Source organism: Anas platyrhynchos, chromosome Z (assembly GCF_047663525.1).
Source record: "Anas platyrhynchos isolate ZD024472 breed Pekin duck chromosome Z, IASCAAS_PekinDuck_T2T, whole genome shotgun sequence".
Lineage (NCBI taxonomy): Eukaryota > Metazoa > Chordata > Aves > Anseriformes > Anatidae > Anas > Anas platyrhynchos.
Genome location: NC_092621.1, coordinates 8,315,885 through 8,340,326, shown reverse-complemented (window position 1 = coordinate 8,340,326; position 24,442 = coordinate 8,315,885). Strand labels below are relative to the sequence as shown.

The 24,442-nt window shown below is 46.5% G+C and overlaps 1 long non-coding RNA gene across 1 annotated transcript; it reads left to right on the top strand.

The window, feature by feature from the left end:
- The first annotated feature begins 4,560 nt into the window (after nt 1-4,560).
- LOC119714388 (uncharacterized) lies at nt 4,561-19,996 on the top strand. Its single transcript, XR_005261551.2, has 4 exons — nt 4,561-4,699; nt 6,583-6,693; nt 7,574-7,750; nt 18,326-19,996. It is a non-coding gene; the product is annotated as an uncharacterized lncRNA (long non-coding RNA).
- The last annotated feature ends 4,446 nt before the right edge of the window (nt 19,997-24,442 follow it).

Below are 24,442 nucleotides of genomic sequence, written 5' to 3'. Positions count from 1 at the left end.
TGTGCCTCTCCTTCTCATCCCAGGGCTCCAATACCCGTTGCTTCCCCCTTTCAGCTTCCAGTAGATGTGTCCTGCCTGGCCCAGAGCTCAGCAGCTCCAAGGAGGAGGCTCCTTTCTTCTTCTTCACCCTTGCAACTCTGCCTGGTCCCTGGCTGTTGGCTGGCCCTGAAGTCCACCACTGCCAGGAGATGGGCCACAAGGGTTTGGGCAGGAGTTTTGGTCCTCTGCACTGTGGGAGAGCCCATCCTGAAGATGCAGGTTGTTGTATGTGCTCTGGGCTCTGCTTGAGTAAGCAGGAGAGGGGGAGCTGGAAGGAGGTCCAAGGTGCGTTTAGAAGTGATCAATAAATATATTGTACTCCAACTCACTTTTAATGCTGCAGAAAACAGGCAGTGATTTCACTTAATAAATGTAGACAGTCTTGCAGAGCTACAAGACCATCTATTCTGCTAGACAATTTCTACGCAACGGGATGGCACGAGACCCAGGCCCCGGTGTTTAACGACAGCTGAGGCTCCGAGACTGCTGTTGACGGTGGGGGGCTGTTTCTGATTTCTCATTTTCCTTTTTTAGTTTTCCCGAACACAGATGCTGGGCAGCCAAACCCTGATGAGATCTGGCAGCAGGAGAAAATAATAATAATAAAAAAAAAGTCTCCTCCTTCAAAAGTCACTGAAGGCATTGTGAGTTTGGCCTCTGGGTGGGAGGTCAGCAGGTACTAGAAGGGCAGAAAAAGAAAGAGCCAGGAAAAGTCAGATTTTTGTTTGGCAAGGATTCGTTCAAAAATATTTATTGATGTCAGTGTGGATTTGTTGGTATTTGCCAGGTCTCACTTGTCCTCCCACACCATGCATGTGGCACTGCTGAATTTTGAGTTTGAAGGGACCCTGGAAACCCCTAGAAAGCCTCGTGGTGGCACCAGCGGGAGGGAGCGGGGGTGGAGGCAGCCCCCCTGGGCTTGCAGTTTGTCCCTCGGCTCTGTAAATGCTCTTCCCAGTTGGATGCCGTCCTTGGTGACCAAACCCAGAGAAAGCTGCAACTCAAATGGAGCAGATGCCTATTTGCTTCCACTGGGCGTGCAAAAAATAACACTTCTCCCATCAGTAAGAGATGAGTCAATATATCATGATACAGACCCATGTTAAACAACATGACTAATGGATGTGGCGTATCATGTGAATTTGGATGAGAGAATAGGTTTTGATATTAACTGTTTTTTCTGGAAAGCAGAGAGAGCTTATGAAAAATAGCCAAAGAGATGGATCTCACCTGACTTTCTCATACGGTGCACCACCTCATATGAAAACAAGTTATGTTTATTCAACAGAGGTGCTTTAGGACTGACACAGATTTTGAGTTCGCCAAACTGGGTGGTGTTCAAGTCCAGGATTTTCAGTTTTGTTACACAGTTGTGAAGTTTGGAGCAATGTCTAGGCTCCCAGCCTGAGATGCGTCTCTGAGGTCTGGATTTGCTTCTTCACTGCCTTTTGGCTCAGGCCCATCTCTACTGTACCCACCACAGTGAAATTTTCATTGAACACCGTTTTAGTTCTGGAATTGTAATTAAATTTAAGGGCTGGTAAATTTTGCTCTGAACACTTTTCTGGCTCCCTTCCTAAGCATTTGGTCTACTGATCTACTACGTAGTGTTTTGCAGATGCTATTGTATATTATATTGCCAACCACAAGTACAAAAAAATGTGTGATTTAGAAAAATACTAATAACATTCGAGGTCTTTTTGTTGTTGTTGTTTGCTCTAATGGTCACACTTCAAGGCTTTTTTTCAATGTTTGCTAGACATTGAAAAGTTATGAGGTTATGGGGCAGGTGGGAATCTCATCCTACCACTTGACTCCAAGAGCTCTGACCTTTCCATTTCCTCATCAAATTTACGATCAAACTGTGAGCATGACAATACTGCATGTAATTTCACTTTGAATTAAAGCATTTCCTCCAACATCCAGCAATAAGGAAAATGAAATCTTCAGGTAGGGTTTACTGACTTGCCTTGAAAGAATTTCATCTCGTGCTGAACATTAAGCCACCTAGCAATATCTAGGTACTTGTCTACTTTGAGACCCGTGGGAGAATTACATCAAACTCAGTCTTAAAGGGGATTAATTAAGCTGCATCAGGACCCTGTTTCAACACTCAGAATTTAGATAAGTTGAAGTAAGACCCCTTTAATTTACGTTTTAGGGAATGAACTGAAAGAGATGTGAGACCTCTTTGACACCAAACGAGGGTGTCCGAGAAGCAGCTGATATGGTTTGACTAATCTGTTTTACATGATACATTAGTTAATTCAGACAGAATGACCCAGCGTAGACAAGCTCTGAGATGTTGAGACTGAGTGTGATCGTACTGCAAATATCTGCTTTCCCAGCTGTTTTGTGAGGAGATAGGAGGTGTGTAAGAAACAAGATGATCTATAAAATGTGACAGAGAAGGTAAACTGGAGATAATAGCTCCCAAATGTCTGCTGTTCTGAACAAGTTTTGTCCAATATCACCTTTGTTGTAGTCTCAGTTTGTCTGTTTGTCAGTTTGTCTGTTTGTTTTAAAGCTTAATCAGCTTTTTTTGAACATTGGGAAATTTTACTTTTGAGTGAAGACTCAGACTCATTTAGTTAATTAGATGCCAAGGTGATGTGTGCATTATCTACACTTCAGACAAATTCTTTTTCTTATGCCTGCCACCAGTTACTTGGCTGTGAAGTCTGATGTCTCAACCCTTGCCAAGATTTCTGAGTTGAGTTGGTGGTGTGGGATTTCTCCACCTTTTGGTTCCCATTTCTAAACACAAGTAGTTTTCTGTTTACCATTATCTTTATCTTTTTCTCTCTTTTTTTTTTTTTTCCTTTTTTTTTTTTTCCTTTTTTTTTTTTTTTTTTCTTTTCTGGAAATCAGATCCCTTCAAACTGGAGATCTGACACAAATGATTCTCAGTGCCTTGAAAACAACCTGTACAGTATCCAAGGTCATTTCTTCTTGATAAGAAAACTGACAAACTCACCTTTTTGGGGCAGAGTGTAATGAGAGCAGGGGGAATTCATGAGATGGTTCCTTCCTCCTTGGTGCCAATGCATATTCATGTAGGATTTTCCAAATTTCCAAACAAAGCTGTGATGTTCATGAGTTCGAGGGCAGCTGGAGCATCTGAGAAATATCCTGTGGCTTGGAGTTCCAGCATGACCTATGTTATAAAGTTTTCAGTAGGCCTTTGAGATCTCAGTATATAGACTGACTGGAAAAGGACAGATTCCACAAAGCACCATACCACCCCCAAACCCACTCACATATCTCCTGATGAACAGTCCAAAGGCACAGGTAAGACACTAGATGTAGTCATGAGCACCTTGCAGAAGAACTGCCCAAACTCCTCGGGGAACCCCTGGAAAAAGCCAAGAGCAAGTCTGGGCCAGCCTTTGATGTCCCATGGAGAACTTTGGCACCTGAGATTTGATGCACTGAGTCCATGGGGAGCCCTGCGGATGGTGGGGGCTGGCAGGGTCTCTGAAATCCACGTGCAGGCTGTTTTGCACTGACAGGTCCCATGAGAAGGGCTGGGGAAGCTAAGGACAATGGATAACCTGCTAAAGGTCATTCAGCAGGTTGTGGAAGAGCTGGGGCAAATCTCATGGGTCCTTGCCTGTTCTCGCTGTTACCAGCTCATGCTGCCTCTCACTTGGTCATTCCTGTGGCTGCTGGTAGTGTTCCCTGCTGAATTTACTTCCTGCTTTTGCAGAAAAGTGCTCTTAGTACAGGGCTGAGCCTGAGGCATGGTGTTGAAGGACATTTGGAGATGTCCAATATCCTATGAGGCAGACTTGCTGCAGGAGGAAACCTCCCAGGAACAGCCTGGAAATTGGTGCTTTTTGCTGGTCCTGCGTGGGGAGACTGGGGACCTTTCCCAGCCCTTCACTAGAGGAACAACAGAGTTTTCTGAGCTGGAAAATTAAACTCTTTGCATCAGGCGAATCCAAAGCCAGAAATTAATTTTGGAAGAAGGGTTCTCCATTTTGCAAACTCCAGCTGCATCCAAACAGGTTTAGGGTGGCTTTGCTAAATGCTTTGCTGAGCCCTGACAATCCTTGGAAGGGAACCCAGTCCTCCTCCCCAGCTCCCCGAGAAGGTGAGCGTCAGTGTGGGACGTGGTTTGTACAACTTCTGCACAAAGCAGCTTAGCAATGGGCTCGCTGGCTGGTGCAAAGAGCTCCTGGTGCTCCACTTCATTGCTCTTGTCTGAATGTTGGCCACAGGCTTTGCTGAGAATTATTGTTCATGCTAAGGCAAATGGGTCCAAAGAGAACACAATATAATGCAAGATTACATTTTTCTGGTGATTTTTAGGGGGAGTGTACTCCTCCTACCCATTATTAGCACTGCCCCGTGCAGTGTGCTCTGGGCCATGCACTTTAGGAGCAGTCTCACAGTTTTCTCTCTTTCCATCTCAGGCACAGCTACCCCTGGATGAGATGCAGCCGCTTGGTACGTGGGGCTGTACTGAGATAAAGCACGAAATCCCACACCATGATGCCAGACAAGTGTTCTCACAAAAGAAACTGGAGCCAAAATCGGTTGCTTTTGCTTTTAAAAGCTAATATTATTTTCCTTGTAGAAGCAGTTAATTGACCAAAGGCTGCGCACATGGAGTTTGCTTTCAGAGAAGGATGAAGAAAGAGAAGGCGTGGACAAGGTAAGAAATTGAGAGCCAAGAAGAAATACTTTGAGCAGAGAGGTACGTGATTTGCCAAAGAATTAAAAGGACTATGAAAACAAACAAAACAAAACAAAACAAAACAAAAAAACCACAGGCTAATCTGAGGACATTTAATTCTGACCCAGAGCAGAAGCCGTGTGCTGTAATTACAGCCTCCTTCCCTTTGGCTGTCGCAGAACAACTCCTCAGGAGGAAAGAGCCATTCCCAGGAGCATCAGGAGGTTGGAGTGGACAGATGTGCCCTGGCTGAACAAGCCTAGTGTGGCTTGCTGTGTGACCAAGGGGACTACTAAGGGGGGAGAGGCATCAGCATCAGATCAGGTTCACAGCATAATTCAGGTTGGGAGGGACCTCAGGCAGTCTCTAGTCCAACCTCCTGCTAAAGCCAGGTCAGCTCTGAGGTTGGAGCATGTGGCTCAGAGCTTCCTCCAGGTGGATCCTGAAATCCTGCAGGGATGGCAATCACCTAGACCCTGGGGAGGACAGGGTTTCTGGGCACTCTTCTCCAGTGCTTGACTGTCCTCATGGGGAAAAAGTTCTTCCTTACACCTAGTCTGAATCTTTCTTCTCTCAGCTTATGCCTCTAGCCTGCCAACTTCCCACCACATCCCATGCACACCATGCTCAGGGCCTGGCTCCATCTTCTCAACAAGCTCTGCTGCCCCCATTTTCTGCCAGGATGAAGCGTGGGCTGATGTCCATCGTGCTGTGCACCAAGCCCCCAGAGGGGTGGTCCGCTTGCAAGGCCTCCAAAGCAGCCCTAGAGACCTGCTGGGGAAACTGCTTTTCTCCCTCCCTCTTTGTCACACATCATGGCCATGGGGACAGCCCAGATGTTTATTGTGGGGGCTGGGTTCATCCATCCAGGAGGTAGAACATCACTTTTTTTAATCAGATAGCATCCCCGAAGAGCCATCTAAAGGTAACGGCTATTTTCATGAAATATTTCCATCTCGTCCCCCACCCTCATTCCCTTTGCTCTCCCACCAGCAAATAAAGGGAGAACAAATGCTCACAGAAGTGATGGCTGGGGACGGCTGGACTGGGCCATAACTGGGTGAGGCAGTATTTATTGGGATCAGAGGGTTATGGAAAACAGTGCAGAAATGCTAAGAAGAAATTACAATCGCTCCCTTACTTTCTTTTTTTTTTTTAATTTTATTATTTTTTCTTCCTCTCCTGTCACTGGTTTTTCCTCCTAGGTGTTGGGGTCTTTTCAGAGGCAATCGTTACTGTTAATGATTTTAGCTTGTTGGCTATTATCACATTTGTGCCTGGGGACTGCAGCCGGCTATCTGGGCTCTGGCAGGCCTTGACAGCAATCAGCTCCTTCTTGCTTCACACTAATTTTCTCGGGGGAGCCCAGAAGAAAATACTTTTTCATTCATTTTCCTTTCCCTCCCTGTGTCTCCCCTTTCCCTCTCCTCTGTGCCTACCCCATCTCTGGGTGTTCTGCTCCAGGAAGGGCCCCATCAGGACCGATGGGGAGAAATCCACAGCAAGGTATGGGGCATGTGGGAGGCACTGGGATGTGTAACAGGGAGAGAAAACATCCCCTGGGAAGAAGCACCCTGGCTTTTGTTATTCATGCTGTGTTTGGACCCATCTCTGTGCTGCCGCTGATCCCCCAGCTGTTACGGAGAAAGGCAGGGATCATTGTGGTTATTTTATGAAAAGGGTACGTGGATCTATTTCAGTGGCTGCGGCTGAGCGCAGAGCTTTTACAGCCTTGAGTTTAATATTCTCTTTTTTCCCTCCATCATCATTTTATATTATTCAAAGCAAATCAGACAGCCTTTGAAGAACAGCTCAAAGCCTTTTTTCTTTTTTTTTTTTTTTTTTTCTTTTTCTTGTTTAAGGTGGGAAAGAGAGGGAGCCACCTGGTACACTTCCTTTCTCAATTCAGTGATTTTATTCAGTGGGGAAGAGATCACGTCGCATCTTGTTCTTTAAAGCAGTGTAAAAGGCAGGTAAGATCTGTATTTCTAAAAGCCCCCAAAGAGAGTGCTTTTCTGGAAGGGTGACCAGCATCTTTCTTGCACTGAAGCAGCCTGGCTGGTGGAAATTTGACTCCTCATGTGTGGAAGGCTCTAGCCTGGAACCACTGTTGTACTGAGAGATACTGATGAAAAATCATTGCTCTGAGACACTCCAGTGCATATCAAGAATGATCTTGCAGGCTCTGAGGCGTCAGAGACCACTGAAGTCAAGTGAGATGGCCACCACAAAACAGGCTGCCCAGCTGAAAGTTGCCTTCTGGACAGTCTTCTGTGCCGTGCAGAGCTTTGGCTGGGTGAGCTCTTCCACAGGAAAGCATCTTTCCACCCAGAGGAGAAGTGGCCTGAAAGCAGAGATCCCAGGCTGTAGACTGGACAGGGTCAAGGCTTCAGCTCCCATGTTTGTGGGCCCACAGAATGGTGGCTGGTCAAACCATCCCCTCCGTGCGTATGCCTGGCACCTCTTGGTCCTGCTCGGGTTTGGACCTGTGGAGGCTGAAGGGCTCTGTAGGAAGGGATTTGGGCTAACTCTCCAGTTCTTGGCTAGACACTGGTGACCTGGTGGTATTGTGTCAAAAGAACAAAGTTCAGGTCAGCCAGAGCTGAAATCACCTTCCTTGCTCTTGGCTTATACAAACCTAGGACAACCAAGAGGAAATGCAAAGTTTCACTGGCCAAACATTGCTGTTGCATTGCTCCCAGCTTGTTACAGGTGATAAGAGCACTCTTTGCCAATGTCAGAGGATGTCCTGTATGTTTTTGCTCATCTACCACCCACCTTTTCCCTAGTTTTGGGGAGCAGAGAGATCCCTAAGAAAGAGTAGGGCTCTCTCCCAGCACTCTTCTTTCCCAGGCATGACTCTGCGTGGTGGTATTGGGGTGAAAGCACCAGCCCTGTACTGAGAATGTGAACCTGTAAGAGAGCTGCTGCTGGACCTCTGCCCCCAGCTCTGAGCTTCCAGACCTGCCCGTCTCTGCTGCTCTCACCACGCTGAGGGAAGGAGCATAAAACAAGTCATCAACCCCAAAGGTAATGGCCTCTCCGGGCAGGTTGCCAGTCATTTAATATCTTTGCTAATCATCTGGAAGTGGAAGTAAACAACATGTTAATGAAATGTGTGGGTGAGGCTGAACTGGGAGGAGCTAGGGGGGTTGGTTTGGACAGTGGAAATACAACAAAAGGATCTGGGGAGGTTAGAAAGATGAGCAGGAAATTACAGTTTGGGAATTATTGGAAGGACTAGAAGTGGGCAGGGGAGCAGAGATGTAAGGTCACGCTAAAAAGGCCTTTTAGGTGCCAGGGGGTGGAGGGGAACAACAAATTCAGCCTCCACCTGCCTTACAGTCCAGTTTGGTTTGCTCAGCCACAGTAACTGGGGCCAAGAGGGCACCAAGAGGTCCCCATGTATAGCCCTGTGGGAAGAAGTGAGGAGGAAAGGGATATGTCATTGCTGGAGGAGAAACAAGCTGGTGTTATCTGTCTTGAGTGAGCAACCTACAGAGAAGAGAAGGGCCATGTGCTGAGGATGCCTCTGGATTAGCACTGGAAATTATTAAATTATCATCTCTTCATCAGAGGGCTAGACAGGTTCAACAGATGGTCCTTGCAAGTCCTGTGTGGGCCGTACTTTTAATCTGGGTGGACAAAGAGAATGTGTCCAACAGCCCAAAGGGTCTGTGTGGCAGCTCTGGGATCAGAGATGGTCAAAATCATCTGAATCACTGAATTTTCCAGTGATTTTTCTTTTGACATTTTTGCCAGATATTGGAAGTTTTAAAATGTGTGAATTTCCCTTTACCCCTCCATATTGTATTGGAGAAAAAAAAATAAAAATACAAATAAAATATATATATATTAGAAAGAAAAGGGATGAATCTTTAATGACAATTTGCAGCCATTTCTCTGCTGTGTTCACAATGGAAGAGCTGTGGCAGGGACCAGCCACCTCGCCCCTGTCTGAGCCCTGTGGGTTGCCTGGGGTTCGTTTTGTACTGAGTGCAGGTTACTAAAAGGACCTGCTGAGTTCCTGAGATGAACCCAAACTTTCCTGCATCTATGCAAAGTTCCCATGAGGAATGAGCCCAAGGGAATGTGAAAACTTTCAGAGTACTGATGTGGAGGTGGGTTTCCCTGCAAGGGTTTAAATCTTGGAGCCAGAGTGGGTTAGATGATGGGCTGAAATTAGTCAATAAGTTTCTTGGCTCAGCGCTCAGCTGGAAAGCAGGAGGGATTTGTGATACATGGAGTCTGGAAAGAGATTGCCCTGAAATTCAGCACTAGATACAGACTCATTGACTCCAAAAAGAGGGGTTTTAAGGGGCTGGAGGGGTGCTGGGGGCTTATTTCAAGTGAAATGTCCACATAAAGACATGAGAACTGTGCCCGAGAGAGGAGGACCTGACCAAGGAGCTGAGGAAGCAGAGCAGGAGATTTACTGGCACAGGCGAGCAAACCGCCTCTCTCATCTCTGCTCGTGGCTCAGGCCTTTCCGTGTCCACCCATCTCCACGGCTTTTGCTGCTCTCTGAGAGGGAAAATAAAACAAGCCATCAACCCCAGAGATAGCAACCTCCTGGGCAAATTGCCAGTTGTTTAATATTGTTGCTAATGATCTACAAGCAGAAGTAAACAGCATGTTAATGAAATGAGTGGAGGAGGCTAAACTGGGGAAAGCTGCAAGAGCTGGTTTAGGCAGAAAATAAAAGTACGGGGGCTCGGGGAGGGCAGAAGTGCACAAGGGAGAATTGGAACAGGATTGTTCTGGGGGTGATACAAGGGGATATAACAGCAGAGGAGAAGGAGGATAAAGCAGTGCCAGGCATTCGGACTGCAGTGAGTAGCTGGTGAAGGCCCACCGGTAGGGATGAAGAGACTTGGGATCAGGTGTGGAGGCTGCTGGTGATTGGTGTAGCCCAGCCTGTTGTCTCCTCTCTGCCATTGCAGTGACTGCCTGTAGACTTGCCTCTGGCTCACGGGAAACAGCCTGCACTGAGCAGTGCATGGCACTGGCAAGGAGAGCCTTGTTAAAGCCCCTGCAAGAGCATCAGTCACTGCCCAAAGCTCTTTTAGGCCACCATTAGCCAAAAGGAAAGGTACTTTCCCAACACTGTAGCCTGGGATTGAATCGGGAGTCTATTGTGGTGAAGCCAGCTGTGAAGATGGCAAGTTTCTACCGGCACAACAGATCTGGGACTAAGGTTTATGGGTTGTGCTTGTCTTGAGCAGTGGGAGATGGACAGTTTCACTGGCATCACCCCGAGCCAGCAATGGGACAAGTTTGTTTAGCATCTGGCCCTAACACAGCCTGCAGGGAGGCAGAAGTCACTTCAGATAAATACTGTCCCAAAACATTTCATTTCTCTCTCTCTTTCTCTTTTTTTTTTTTTTTTTTTTTTTCTTTTTTCTCTCCCTCCCCCTCATTAGAAATTCATTGGCTCTAATTGCAGAGGTAGTCAAACTTTGGCTGCATCTGAACTGCAGGTCTTGGAGGGGACTCGCACGCTAGACAGCAAGATGAATGATTTATTATTATATTATTATTTATTCATTTAAATTCATGAATGCTTATCCAAATCCAAAATTGCCCAATTTCATCCAGATCTGAATTTATAGATTTTCAGGCCAGATGGGACCGCTCTGATCAGCAGCCTGACCTCCGGCATCGCGCGGGCCAGGGAACGCCACCCGGCAATTCCCACGGCGGCGGGAAGCGTTGCCGCTATGTAAATCAGCATTATCAAGCCCAGTGACTTGTCTGAAACGGTCTCTAGTGGAATCTGTGAAATTGGCTGGTGGTTTTCAGCTCTGTTTCTCAGCGCCGGGTCCTGCCTCCATCACGGGAAATGCAGCATCAGCTCTCCTCGGCCTGGAAGACAGGGGTGGACAGGGCTGTGGGATCAGGCTCCCTGCCCTACAGCTGTGAGATGCAGCCTTGCTCTCATCTAAATGGTTAGGCATGAAGATGGGGGAGTCTAATATCAGCTCCTACAGTGCTAACGAGAAAAACTTTGTCTATAAAAACTGCTCCAGAAGCCCATGGGAAGGGCAACCCCCAGCCAAGGTGAGCCCTGCTAAGCCGAGCTGTGGTGACCAGTGGCTCAGGGGAAGTTTGTGTGGACATCTGATGTGACCACAGGTAGCTGTGAGCTTTACTCTTTACCATTTCCTCTGTCTCTTCAGGAAAATCCTTTTCTTTTTGTTTCGCTGCCTGTATTGAATTGCTGAACCCCAGGACAGTATTTGGACAGTAACATGCCATGGAAACCTCAAATGACAGTTAGCAATTTCTGTGGGTTGTCAGGGTTTTGAGTTTAGGGATTGGTGTGTCTAGGGGGAAGAGGTTGGGAAGTCACACAGGAAGCAAGCGAATAATTAAAGACAGACAAACTTAATAGCAGGCAAGCACAGAATGGGATCCAACCTGCACTAAAGAGTGGGATAAGAACCCTATCTCCCAAAAGCTCATTAAAATGTGTCTGTGCATATCTCAAGGATGGGTTAGAAATCAGGAAATTAGCTCTGGCAGCAAAGACAAGATAAAGGAAACCCCAGAGAGATTCTTATTTTGCTTCCAAAGACTTTGTGCTTTTGTTGTAAACCAGCTAGTTGGAAGAATTTCCCCCTTCTCCTAGTCACCAAAGCATTGATTCCCTTCTCTTCTTTGCATGATGAGATGACATCTGCTTGGTTCAGGTGCCACAGGTCCCACAGTCCTGGGCAGCAAGTGGAGTAGGTAGACTGGAGGGCTGAGCCAAAGCTACAGTCCGGTGATGGTTGCATCCTGGTTCGTTGGGCTTTCCATGAGAGGAAGCCCAAAGCAGGACAGCTGGCTTTGCAGACTTGTAAGAAGACCATATTTATCCTCACAAGGGCATTATTTTTCCGACTTGTTTTCTTCTAAGTCACAAACTAGAAGGTGACCTGTGCAACCATGACGGGTTTGTAGGTTGTTCTTACATTCCCCATCCTGCTTTAACTGCTGGACCATAAAAGCTGGAGGAGCCTAATCTGTGAGCAAAAGCATGCAGAAACAGTTCTTGCACTTAAACTAATGCCAAATGCTAGCCTGAGAGGCAAGGACACAGGTGAGGAGTTTACAATATGTTCTGAATTACCCAGGTTTTGTTGAAGAACCCTGGTATGTAATACTAACTAGTTTTTAAGGTTAAGATGAAGCAAATATGGACTAGTGGGTGGGCTGTCCATGTGTTTGTTCAAAGAATATGCTTTCCATAGTGTTTTTTCCATCCGTAACTCAGCATTTTAAGGGGTAAAGGTATACTCTATAGGCTCATTACTCTGATTAGCTCTCAGTTCATTTCTTAGGTATCCTCCTGGCCTGAGATATGACCTTTATCTCTTTATCTCCTGCTCGGATAAGATTTGTTATCTGTGAAATTACTGTAGTGACTGTGATGGTTGGGTCTCAGAGGTCTTCTGGTGACTGAAGCCAGCTTGGTGGGCTCAGCAAGAAGGACGTGCCAGTCTTGCAGAATGAAGCATTGTTTCAAATATTTTAGCACACATGAAACAAAGACACGACAGAAAGAAAAGAGACCCAAGTGGTTTGTGCTGCAATCATATCTTCTGCAGCCCTTCAAAGGAACCCCAGACCACTTCAGACACTCCTTAACTTGCAGAAATTCAAAGATCACCTTATCCAGGATCAAAAGACAGCAACAGTTCAATGGCACACAGCAGCAATTAAAGATTAGAAGCACTGTGGCTTTGTTTTGCATTTCAGGTTGGTGGAATTGAAAGGAGGAGAATGCAATCATCGGCTGGCTGTTGTCCAGGACTCTGAGGCTGCGTCTATACCTGTAAATTAACTGTAGCTGGGTCTGCTCTCTTGCGCAGAGGCCAGCTGGCACAGGATATCCTGCATCTGTACTATTAAATTCTCTCACCCTCCAAAAAGGGGGGGTTGCATCCAAATTGCCTACTGAGAATGGGCACTAGTCTGTGCTAATTCCCAGGCTGCATCTAGGCATCATTTGGGAAAATGCTAGTTAGCTTGTGCCAAAAACATGCCAGGTAGTGTTTTAACAACTTACAGTACAGAAGATCAAGTTCTCAAGTCCAGGGACAATTTTTGCAACTGTTCATTCTAGTGGTAATGATGTAGCCTGAGAGTTTATGTTATAAACTTTAGCAAGAATATCTCCAGGTCCTTTGTGGCTGTCGCTTGTGCTCAGGTCTCCTCTGAAGGTCAGTGCACTGCTGGGATTCCTCCCATCACCCATCACCAACAGGCTTCCTCTAGTCTGAAGGCACTCATGTATATGGACCTGCCATTGTGTGGGCAAAACAGAAGAAAAAGGAGTTCTGGGCACAATGTGCCATTGCTGAGTACTTCACAGTAGCACCGAGGCCATGATGTTGTCAGAAGTGGGACGTACAGGTGTGTGGTATCTTTGCAGACTGATTTATGGAGAGCCCAGGAGAGTGCTGAAAGCAGTCCTGGGGAGCAGGGGCTGCACTGTGGCAGCCATACCAAGGACAAGAAGCTGAAACTTGCACAGGCAGTGGGAACAGTTTAAACCATAAAGCTGTCCTCTGTAGAGATTCGGTGTTTGCACCTTTTGTGTGTTATCTCAGGAGGCTCCCATCCATTCCCTTGTTGAGGGATAAGATGGCACCACGTGGCACGAGGTGCATGCTCTGGACTGCAGCGTGCTGTAGGCTGATGACACATCTCCCTGGTCCAAAGCTGGGGTGAGATGAGGGAAGGGTCATAAGCTTGCCTGTGAAGGCTGTGATGGTAGCTGCTAAAGGCTTTTCGGGAAGGAGCGGGGGTGAAACGACCCCTAGCATCCTCCCTGACATTCCCGCACCCTGCTAATGGCAGCCGAGACGACTTTCTGCTAATGCAAATGTTCACAGCTGTATGCTGGATGTTGCTGAGTGGATAATGGCTGATGAGGTTGCCTGTAGACAGTCACTCCACTACCAGTGTGTAATTAATTGCTATGTAAAGTGCTCTGAGATGCGGTGCTGCTGAAACGCCGGGTGTATAAATGCCATCCCCACACAAAAGGGAACAACATGCAAATTCCCTCAATATATTTTTAAATGCGAGCATTTTTCAGCTGTTTGCTCTTTTGTAAAATTTATTAGGCCCCCTCCTGGGAACTGGAAGGCAGCAAGGGCAGTGTGGATGGATGAGCTGGATTCCAGGGGCTCCCACTGTTCCTGCTGCTCGGCCCCAGACTCCAGGGGGTCATCTGTTTTTCTTCTCCTATTCCTTTAACCTCTGTTTAACTTTTGTTTCCTCTTTCTTTTGCTTTCTTGCATGGTGAGCTGCTGCCTGCCTGCCTGGGGAGGGCAGCAGGGAAGGAGAATGCTTTTCTGCAAAGGGCAGAAGCTTGTAAGGGCTCCTGCCCCTGTTTCCTTGTGAACCAGAGAGGTTTCTTGTCTGGCTTCCAAAGGAAACATGTTGTCCCAACTGGATGCAACCCAGAGAGATGCGGTTTCAGGCCAGCTGGAGCTGGAAGGGCAGTGGCATGGGGTGGCAGCCTGGGCTGCAAAGGGCAAAAGCCTTGTTGTTGTCTAATCACAGAGGTCTATGTCAGCTCTGAGGGCAGACAGGGAAGGACTGACTGTCTTCCCTGGGGACAAGCCTATCACAAGGTGATTGACAAACCTAGAGCAAACCCTGGCCCGAATGGGAGACTATGAAATCTTGAGTGCTAGGGATTACATGAAAAAGGCATGATGGCTCACAGCTTCCCATGCCACAGGCTGGAGAGGACATGCAGCAAAATGAACAGGCAAGTTTAAAGAAAAAGATGGGACTGGTTTTCCCCAGGGCATACAATCCAGGTGAGGAATTCTTAACTAAAGTGCAAACAGGTTAAACAACAAGCAGACTAAGGCAGATCTGCTGCTGGCCATAGGACACGATAGTCTGGATGCTGCCACTGGTACAGGAATGCCTTTACCTCCTGTTATCAGAAGTTGGGAGAATGTGTGGGGGCATGGGAAAGCATTGCAAGTCTTACAGTAATTTCCTAGGCATCTCTTGCTGTTAATGAATAGAAAAAGGACACAGATGCTGTAAGGGCTGGAAATCTTAGGCTTTTTTTTCTTCTTCTTCTTTTTTTTCTTTTTTTTAATATGCTAATATTCAATATATTAAGAAATGGGTAGCTGACAGATCATGGAAGGAAATTATAAGCAGAAAATCTGTTTAATGAGCACTTTTCTATAGTGTTTCTGAGAAGGCAGTCATAGCTTGGATGCAATGTAGTGTTTCCATCAATGGTCCGGAAATAAATAAAAACAGTACTGCTCACTAAAACGTACAGATAACCTAAAGTTTGGAGGGGTGCTTAATATGGCTTGAGAGTGCATGAAACGACTCTGGACCCATCAGTAGTCCAGACACGTAGAGCACTCATTTTCACAGTATCTAACTGGGAGAAAGAATGGGAAGCAGGGGGACAGGTTGAAGCTACAGAGGGGTGAACACAGAATCACCGAATAGCTGAGGCTAACTGGAAATCATCCAGTTTGCTATTGTCTAGTTGCTCAGGACCATGTCCAGTTAAGTTTTGAATGTCTCCAAGGAGGGAGAGAGAGACTCCACAACTCCTCTGGAGTTGTCAGAGGGAACTCTAACAACTCACTGTTAGAGTTCCCTCTGACATTTACATGGAATTTCCTGCGTTTCAGTTTTTTCCTCTTGTCCTTTCACTGGGCACCACTGGGAAGGGTTTGGCTTTGTCTTCTTTATTTGCCCATACAGATGTTTATACATATTGATAAGTTCCTCTTGAGCCTTCCCTTCAACAAGCTATTTAGTTAGAGATCTCAGTGTCTCCGGTTCATCAGTTGTCTCACCAGTGCTGACCAGAGAAGGATTGCCTCCCTCAACATCCCGGCAATGCCCTTCCTAGGACAGCCCTGGAGGTTGTTGGCCTTGTTTGCTGCAAGGGCACATTGCTGGCTCCTGATGCACCATGGTGTCCACCAGGACCACCAGGTCCTCTTCTGCAAAGCTGCTTTCCATCTGGCCAGCCCCAGTGTGCTGGGGTTTGTGGGAGTCCCTCTGAAAGGCAGTGACTCTGCAGAGGATCAAGAGGTTCTAAAACATGGTCCTTCCTCTGGACTTGAAGTCTCAGTACGATGGTGGAACTAACTAATGCCACCCTGAAGGAGGCTGGTGAAAGGATAGAACTACTTGTAGCTCAGTATAAGTCACAAGGGGATGGATAATGAAAACTCAAGTCCAGTTTGAGGATATGTGCTTTGTCAGGGCCAGTAAGAAATTGGCCAGCATGCAGAAGCCCTCACAAGTCTGGGCTGGAGAAAATGCTTCCAAGAGAGCAATTTGTTCAGCTCATCAACAAGCTCAGATGGTGATGTGCTGTGTGTGTGCACCTGCAATAAAAGGACTCTTTAATCTAAAAGACAAAGAAAGGCACAGGGTAGACCAGTGCCTGTAAACTGAACACAAATAGATGTAAGCAGGAATCTGGGCATCTGTTTTGTTGGTCTTTATCACAGGGAAGAAATTGCCATGGTTATTGGTAGAGATTTCATCTCCCAGTGCTTTGAATCAAAAATGTGCAACATTAGTTGAACCCAACCTGTACATGACTCACTGCAGCGCTGCAACCTGTGCTATCCAAGATGGCAAGCTGGGCTCTTCTTGCTGTAGTCTTTAGCTTGGACTAGAGTGGGTCCTAAAGTGGTCTTCTTACAGCATAAAGATCGGTCTATGGCAATCCCAATGGACATCTCAACTCTATCATGCCTCTTTTGCTTGGCTTTTCCTCAGAATCTCAGCTATTTTTTATGTTACCGATATCCATGGCTGGTAGTAGGTGCCCTCTGTAAGGACAAGAGCATTCACTCAGTGACTGACAGGCCCCACATTTTCACCCAGATGCCTCTTTAAGGCACCAAAGGCCAATACCTATTGGTACCAGTCTGGCTTCCGGCAAATGAAGCAGAAATAGTGCCGCAGGTCTATGACAGGAAGAAATCACAGATATCTTTTCGTTTTTCTGTGCTTTTACTCATCACCCACAACAGCTTCTATTTCTAACCCTGTGTTAAAAAAAAAAAAAAAAAAAAAAAAAAAAAGAAAAACACACACAAAACAAACCCCTGAAAGTCAATATTTATTTTTCAGTCTTCCTCTCCCCTGCTGTTCGTCTCTGAATTTAATGCTTTTGAAAGGTGAATGATTGACGATTTACTGAAAACGAAGTTAAAATATAAATAATTCCACGATTCGGCTGCTGTATTAAGCAGGCATATGAGAAAAGCCCAGAAGACCAAGGTTGGCTTTTATTATTAACAAGGAAAAAAAATTAAATTTAAATAAATGTAATATTTATTAAAATTTCCTTTCACGCTGTTACCTGAGGTTCATAAAACTTTTGAGCTGTGTCAGCTTTGCACTCCCCAGTACATTGAACTCCAGGGAAAACTATAAGCAAATTCTTAAGATCAATGCAAACTACTTCTCCATTACTCAAAAAAGGGAATTTTAACTATTTTTGAAGGCCCCAGGACTCCACTAATCCAGATATAAAGACTTTTTTCACCTTCAAACTTCACAGTTCCAGCTCCCCTTTCACCCTCTCCCCTCCCATCACCACCCCAACACACACACAGCCCTTTATACGCTGAGAGAAAAGAGAATATACATCCTTCAGCCTGTTTTCCATCTTTTCTACGGCCAATTGTTCTGGACGAATTAAACCTAGATACAATTAAATCTCATGTTGTACCCTGTTTGTCCCAAAGTGTGATTATTAGGTGGGCTGAAGATGCAGAGTTTAGATCTGGATGGGAATTTGCCAGAAGGGCGGAGGAAAGCAGTGTTGAGCTGCTCCTGCACCCTGGCTGTCCCCGTGGCATTGCCAGTGCCCAGGAGAGGAGATATAATGTTCTTCTGGGTGAGAATGACAGAGAGAGGAAGATGTTCTCCTGGGATGAAGACACTGCAGTGACAAATCCAGGTCATGTTCTGTAAGCAGCACAGGGGAGAAGTGTTGGGGATGTAGGCTCTTTTAACATCCAGTTGGTTTCCAACTTTGAATTGTAAAGTCAGTGAAAAGATCCCGTTGTTTTTGCCTTGTTGTTTTTAATGATGCCAACACACTAGGAGAGCAGAGAGTCAGGGAGAGAAAAGCCAGAGTAATTTAACAGCAGATACTCATCCTTGAGGGCATGGAACTAGATAGACCTGTTCTTGGGTCCAAGTTTGCCTTCACGCTGGCCTGTGTACCAGACACGTATTCCTAAACTGATAAATCTGAGGATCACGTGGGAAGGAAAAGCAGTGTTACAACACCTTCAGGCCTGCACTCAGCCATGCCCTGGTGTGTAGGTAAGCGGCTGTACTTGGTCGTCATACCACTTTCAAGGACTTGAGTGCTGCTTGCAATGGCAGCAGAGGGGACCTGCAGGTTCTGGTGATAACAGTGCAGAGCTGGAGCACTTGTTTGTCTGAGCTAAGCATCCTGAATGCAACCTATAAATACAATCCAGCATACACATCTGGTTTGGCTGGGGAGGGAAGAAAAATGCACTAGGGGACAGTCACCAAAATTTAGCCCAGGCACAACTGAGTGTCTCTTTCTCTCTGTAGGAGTATCACAAAGCAATGCTCTGCCTCAGAGAAATTCACCGAGGTGTAAAGGATCTTGTTCCTCACATGAAGATGTCAATGCTGCCCAGACTTTGACGGAGATTTTGTGCACAGAGGCAAGTTTTTCACCAGCGACCTGATGAAGTTCCTGGGTGTGGAGAGTAGTAGTATGCTTGGACTCTGCAAGGGTGGATTCAGAGGGAAAAACTGAGCTGTACGAGAATGTGCTTTGATGTTGATAAACGTGCCTTGTGGAGGCATTAGAAAAAAGAAAAAAAGAGGGGAAGAAGGATGTTGAAAAGGATGATAAAGCAAGAAAAAGATGCATGGGATTTGGAAGCATTTGAAGAAACCTTTTTATAAAGCTGTTCTAGGCACGTCCCGTCAAATCTCTCCTGCTGTGAGGAATTTTCATGTTACTTTGCAGATAAACTTGTTGAGAGCATGCTGTCTGCCTCCATGGTGACAGAACGGCGTCTCGAAGGAAACGGCCTTGCATCATCATTTCTCCTTCAGTCTCAGGCAGCATCTGTCACTGCAGAGCTGGGCTGTGAGCCGCGAATTAGACCCAAGTCCTCCCTGGCCGGGGGAAGCTAAGTGGAGCTGCATTTGGTTCATCACAGGCTGGGTTTGTCATGGTTTTTGCTTTGGTCTTATTTTTGGGTAGTTCAGATGAAAATGAGGGAACACAGGAACAGAGATATGAAAGAGAGGAGGGAGGACATGTAACTGGGTCACAAACTGGTCCAGGTGAAGACTGCCCAGAGGTTGTAGAGTCCCTTTTCTTCAAAAGCCCCCTGGACATGGCCGTGGGCAACCTGCCCTGGGTGTCCCTGCTTGAGCAGGGCTTGGACCAGAGGGACACAGAGGTCCCTTCCGACTTTAACCATTCTGTCAGTCTGTGAAGACAACATTTGGGATATCAGAGGAATAAAAAATGTGTTTCCTTGGAGAAATGCTGTGCTTATCCAGGTTGTTCTCAGCTCCCACAGAGATCTTTCCAAAATGAGGCCAGCAATCATGGTGGGCCTCTGTGGCTTTGTGTTACAGGCAACAAGGACACAAGGCTTGAATAGGGACTGGAGCAAGTCAACGGGATGTGTGTGTGGGAGGAGACAGCTCACATCTCCCCTACCTGCTCAGAGCTGTGCAACTCCAGTGATTGCTATCAGGGCTCCAGTCTTTTAGTCCATTCTCCATCTTTATTCCACTTCCTTCTCTACATTGCTGCCACGGCACTGCCTTGAAAGACCACAGACCCTCTCTTGGTTTGTTTTCCGCTTACAATCCCACCAAAAACCATCTGAGACATCTTTGAGGCCACCTGCATGGAGCCAGCCAAGGAGTGGCTGTCCGGGAGGCCGCTGTTTGTTTCAAGCAGTGCTGTGCCCTCGGGTTGTTCCCACATCTTGCCTGCTGCATCCATGCGATCTTATTGCACCGTCACCCACTGGTTGTTTCACTCGGCTGTTCCCAAAATGGGATCCCAGCTCCGTGAACCAGAAATTGCTTATTGCATCTTCACACAGAATCTAGCACAGGGGATGCGAGCAAGGGCATCAGCTGGTGATTGAAAGGCAAGTAACAGCTGACAATCCTGATTGAAATGTGTCCCATGAAAATATTTTTCAGCAGAAAATGGGCCTTTTTCATTAAATGGATTTTTTTCTATGAAACATTATCAGCTTTGTAGGAATTTTGCTTTATTTTATTTAATAAAAAGTTGTTTACCTTTTTGGTTTTGTTTCCTCTGTTAGTGTTTCGAAAAATTGCAGCAACTGAAATTGCCTTTGTCGCTCATTTAAAACAAGAAAAATCCCACAAAAATGTTTAACTCACGGAATTATTTCACTTTTTTTTTTTTTTTCTACTTTTGCTTGGAAGATATTGAACCTGTCTCAGTTGCCTCCAGTATAACTCTAGACATGCAAAGATGAATTTACCTTTGTCTAGTGAATGTCATTCTCAAAGAATAACAACAAAAAGTTACCATTAGCTCAATAGAGCTGGGTGTCATAGAGCTGTTTGGGAGCATTGTTTCTGAATTTGTGGGTTCAAATCCTCCTTTGGATTGCACATTTGGGCTTCATATTTTTTCTAAGTTTAAATCTGTACCCTGAAAAGGGGGAGGGAAAGGGAAGGGAAGGGAAGGGAAGGGAAGGGAAGGGAAGGGAAGGGAAGGGAAGGGAAGGGAAGGGAAGGGAAGGGAAGGGAAGGGAAGGGAAGGGAAGGGAAGGGAAGGGAAGGGAAGGGAAGGGAAGGGAAGGGAAGGGAAGGGAAGGGAAGGGAAGGGAAGGGAAGGGAAGGGAAGGGAAGGGAAGGGAAGGGAAGGGAAGGGAAGGGAAGGGAAAAAAAGCTATTGCTGGTCTCATGATTCCTTCAGCTTCTTGACTTTTAAGGGATCAAGTCTTCCAATTCTTGCAGGATAGTCCCTGAGGCCATGTTAAGTCACCCTTGTAATTACTGTCTTTAAAGAGAAAATTTGGAGTGCTTTAAAAGCAGATTCCCTTGTATTAAGAGATGGTACAGGTATGAAGCAGTGTGCTCCAGTGAGCTGGAGTTAACTCCCCATTTTTCCACCTCTGTGCCTCTGGTACCAATCTCTGGTAATTTTGCTTTAGCAGCTTGGTTGCGGAGTGTTAACTTCTGCTCTGGGTGGTGAGAATACGGGTGATATCACTCTGGGACATTGTGCCGTGCTCGCTTGCAGACATGCTTGGCTGGGAGGGACTGCGGCTCTCCCCGCATGTCACACCGAAATATTTCAGGCGAAGCCTTTATGATAAATTAGGGAACGTGGTCAGCCAGAAACAGGCAGAGCTCTATTTTATTAATCTGCGGGTGGATAACAATAAAAATGATGAAAGATCTAATCAGCTATATTATTAGCTAAAGGTTGGTGAGGCTGGGAGAGCAAAGGGGTGTGTGGGTGCTGGGGGTGCTGGCAGGGTTCAAAGACAGAAGGAGAGACAAGAGCATTGTCTGCAAGCACTGTTACACGTAAAGCTGTAAGGTCAAAACACTGCTGGGGATGATACCTCCACAATTTCCATCTTCAGTGCCCCTTTCTCATCTGCCATTTCCTTTGACAGCTTAAGAAGTCTGGGAGCACCCACATTTTCAGCAGCCAAGTGCCCCATTAGAGCCTGATGCTCCCTGTCTCACCTTCACCCAGCCCTTGGTGCATCCTGCGGCACCAGGACCCCAAAGAGATTTTTCCCTTCCTGTTATGCAGAAGGTGGGGAGATGCCTCCTTTGTGGACTGCACTGAGGGGTGAGCTGCTGTGCATTCTACTGGTGGGTCTTGTATTTTTCCAGCAATACCTAGGAGATAGAGGTGGGCAATTCAAGCCCCCTTTGCAGTCAGTATCAGCTGGGGAGGTTGATACATGGTGCGTGCAATGCTAAAGGTGGTAGATTAAGACTTCTATTTATTCTTTGAGCCCTCTTTTACTTGGGGTCCTATTGTCTTTTGGGGTAGCAAATTAAGTGAATACAGTAAAGGAGAGCTGTGTCTAAGCATCTGGTTACGGAAGAATTGGAAGGCTTCAAGTCTCCATTAAAGCTTTGATTTGGCAACATCACAACGTCCTGCAGTCAACGCACCTGTATGCAAATGCATCGTGGACAGCTAAAGAGCCTCTGTTCTTTGCTTCCTCTCATATTTTGCATTGCTTATTATTTGCTTACAATTCAAGTCTGCCTCATAGTCTCTGTGGTAAGAGCATATTGAGGAAAGTCATCTCCTTTCCCAGTAATTTTCTCAGCTTCTCTTGATCATTAACATGCTGGAAATCACTTGAAAGAAACACTGCAATTTTTTAAGGGATTTTATTCATTTATTCATCAAGGTTAAGGACCCTGAAAAACTGCTGTCTACATCTTTTAGCACTTACTTCTTTCAAATCTCATATACATTATAGTCCTCAATCTGGAGTTCTCTTTTGCTATGAGGTTTTCTCTGCCTCTATCTTTTGTTGCAGTCTTAATGTACAATAAACCCCTTTAAAATTAGTTATACTGCTACAGTTGTCAGGAGAACTCAAGTGATCTGATGAATTTAGTAAGAATTCCAGGCTGCGAAACAGATACAATGAAATTCTCTCCTTCAGCCTACTTGCCTCATTATTAAACCTCCAGTTTATAGTGTGCAGACAGTCGCGCACTATAATTGAGGTTGAATTGCCATTCTCATTATAAATCCCGTTTTCTTGCGTGCTCATAACTTCAGCCAACACATGGGCTGAAACTGTGCGCACTCACTTTTAGCCCACAGTAGGATATTTAACTCTGTGATCTATGGGCTTTAGCTCTGCTGCCATGCTCTGCTGCCCCATATATTTCACTGTAACTGGAGCTTCTGGTGAGGTTAAGGCACAAAAGCTAGGTATGAGCAGTTCTGCCTAACTTAGGCACCGGACTTGCATCTGTACTTTAGGCAGACAGTGAGGTGTTGCCCTGATGGAGGCATTGATGTTTGTTACCCGGCCATCTTAGAGGGTGTTTTTTTCAAGATCCTGTCCATCAGCTTAAGAAATAGAAGTCTCTCTGGAGCCTTGAAAACCACCTGTCCCTTCTGGTTGTCTGAGCAGGAAATTTGGGCATTTCCTTCATTTGCTGCCCAGAATTTAGGTACAGGTGAGTCTCAGCAAAACCCTTCCTTCCTTTGCTTCAGAGAACTCTGCAAGTTCAATAGGGGATTTAGAGCTGATGACTGGATCCATTTTGACCCATAGCACTTCTGTTAGAGCATCAAGCCTCCAGGGGCAGGGACCTCAGCTTTGCTGCCGTCCCAACCTGTGAGCAGCCTTATCTCCATGGGGAGCACTGAGAGAAGCCTTTGGTTGCTAACACACACTGAACAGGCCAACTCAGTGCTGAGTCCCCCAGCTGAGGGTCAGTTCAGGTGGAGATTTCTGCATTGCAGCTCAGCCTGCAGCCAGGAAGAGCAGAAAGAAATGGCCTCCTGGCTGGAACACTCCAGGATTGAACTTTTGGGGCTTGGGACTCTTCTCTTTGTCACAGGAGTTGTGTGTGCCATCGGACACAGCAGCTGGGCCCACTGACTAGAGCTCAGCCCACCCAAATGGGGGCATAGACCTCAGGATGGAGGCACTGAAAGCCAAATGGGACCATTCCCACAACTATGCTTGAAGGGATGTATGCGGTGGAGGAAACCGGGGCACCTACAGAGCCAGAATACATGGGCAGGCACCTGTGCCCTGTCTTACACGCTCTGCACATCAGAGGAGGCACCCCCCTGCTCTCACTCCAGCACGGTGACTCCTCCCGAGGAGAAGCTCCTCAAAGAGCTCTCGAGAGCTGAGAGCTTACAGAAACTTGCTGAGAGTTTGTGGGGAGAAGAGAGGTGTGAGGGATAAAGAAAAACTAGTGCATGTTTGTCAAGAAACCCGAGCCAAAAGGATTTATGTCAAGAGATTTTTTTTTTTTTTCTTTTCTTGGCAGTTATGAGAGATCACATAAAAAATAAGAAACACACGCACTCATATATTTATAATGGGGAGAAGGAGGTGGAGGAAAGAGATTCGTGCTAAAAGGAAATTGTCGAGTTGGGAAGCATGAGATAGAGAGATAAATGACACCCTACAGCCAGACAAACCCCAGAGCTGGGCCAGCCCTGTCTGCAGACGCGTGGCGTAGGGGAGGCGGTGTTTTTGATGCATGCTGTCAGGGAGGCCATAGCTGTTCACTAAATCCCTCTCTCTGCCCTCGCTGTCATGGTCCAACAGCTGCTTGTGGAGTAGACAGCAGTGGTGATGGAAGGTGCTGCCATTTATCCCCAGCGGTTTATCACCAACCCTTCACTCCTGCGGCGCAGCGGGAAGCCTCCGCCTGCTTCTGGCCCTCTGGCTTCTCATCGACTTACTTCTGTCAGCAGCCCAGGGCCCTCCTCCACCAGCCTTGCTGTGGCAGGAGCATGTGGTGGAGCCTGAGGGCCCTGCCAGGACACAGTAACGTGTGGTGGGGCCTAAGGGCCCCATGGCGACGTTACAGAGCTCATCTGCCTGTGCCCCACATCCTCATTCTCCTCCAGGCGTACGGCTCAGCCTGGGCGCTTTCTCACACCTCTCCCCCACTTGCTTCGCTCTCCAAGTG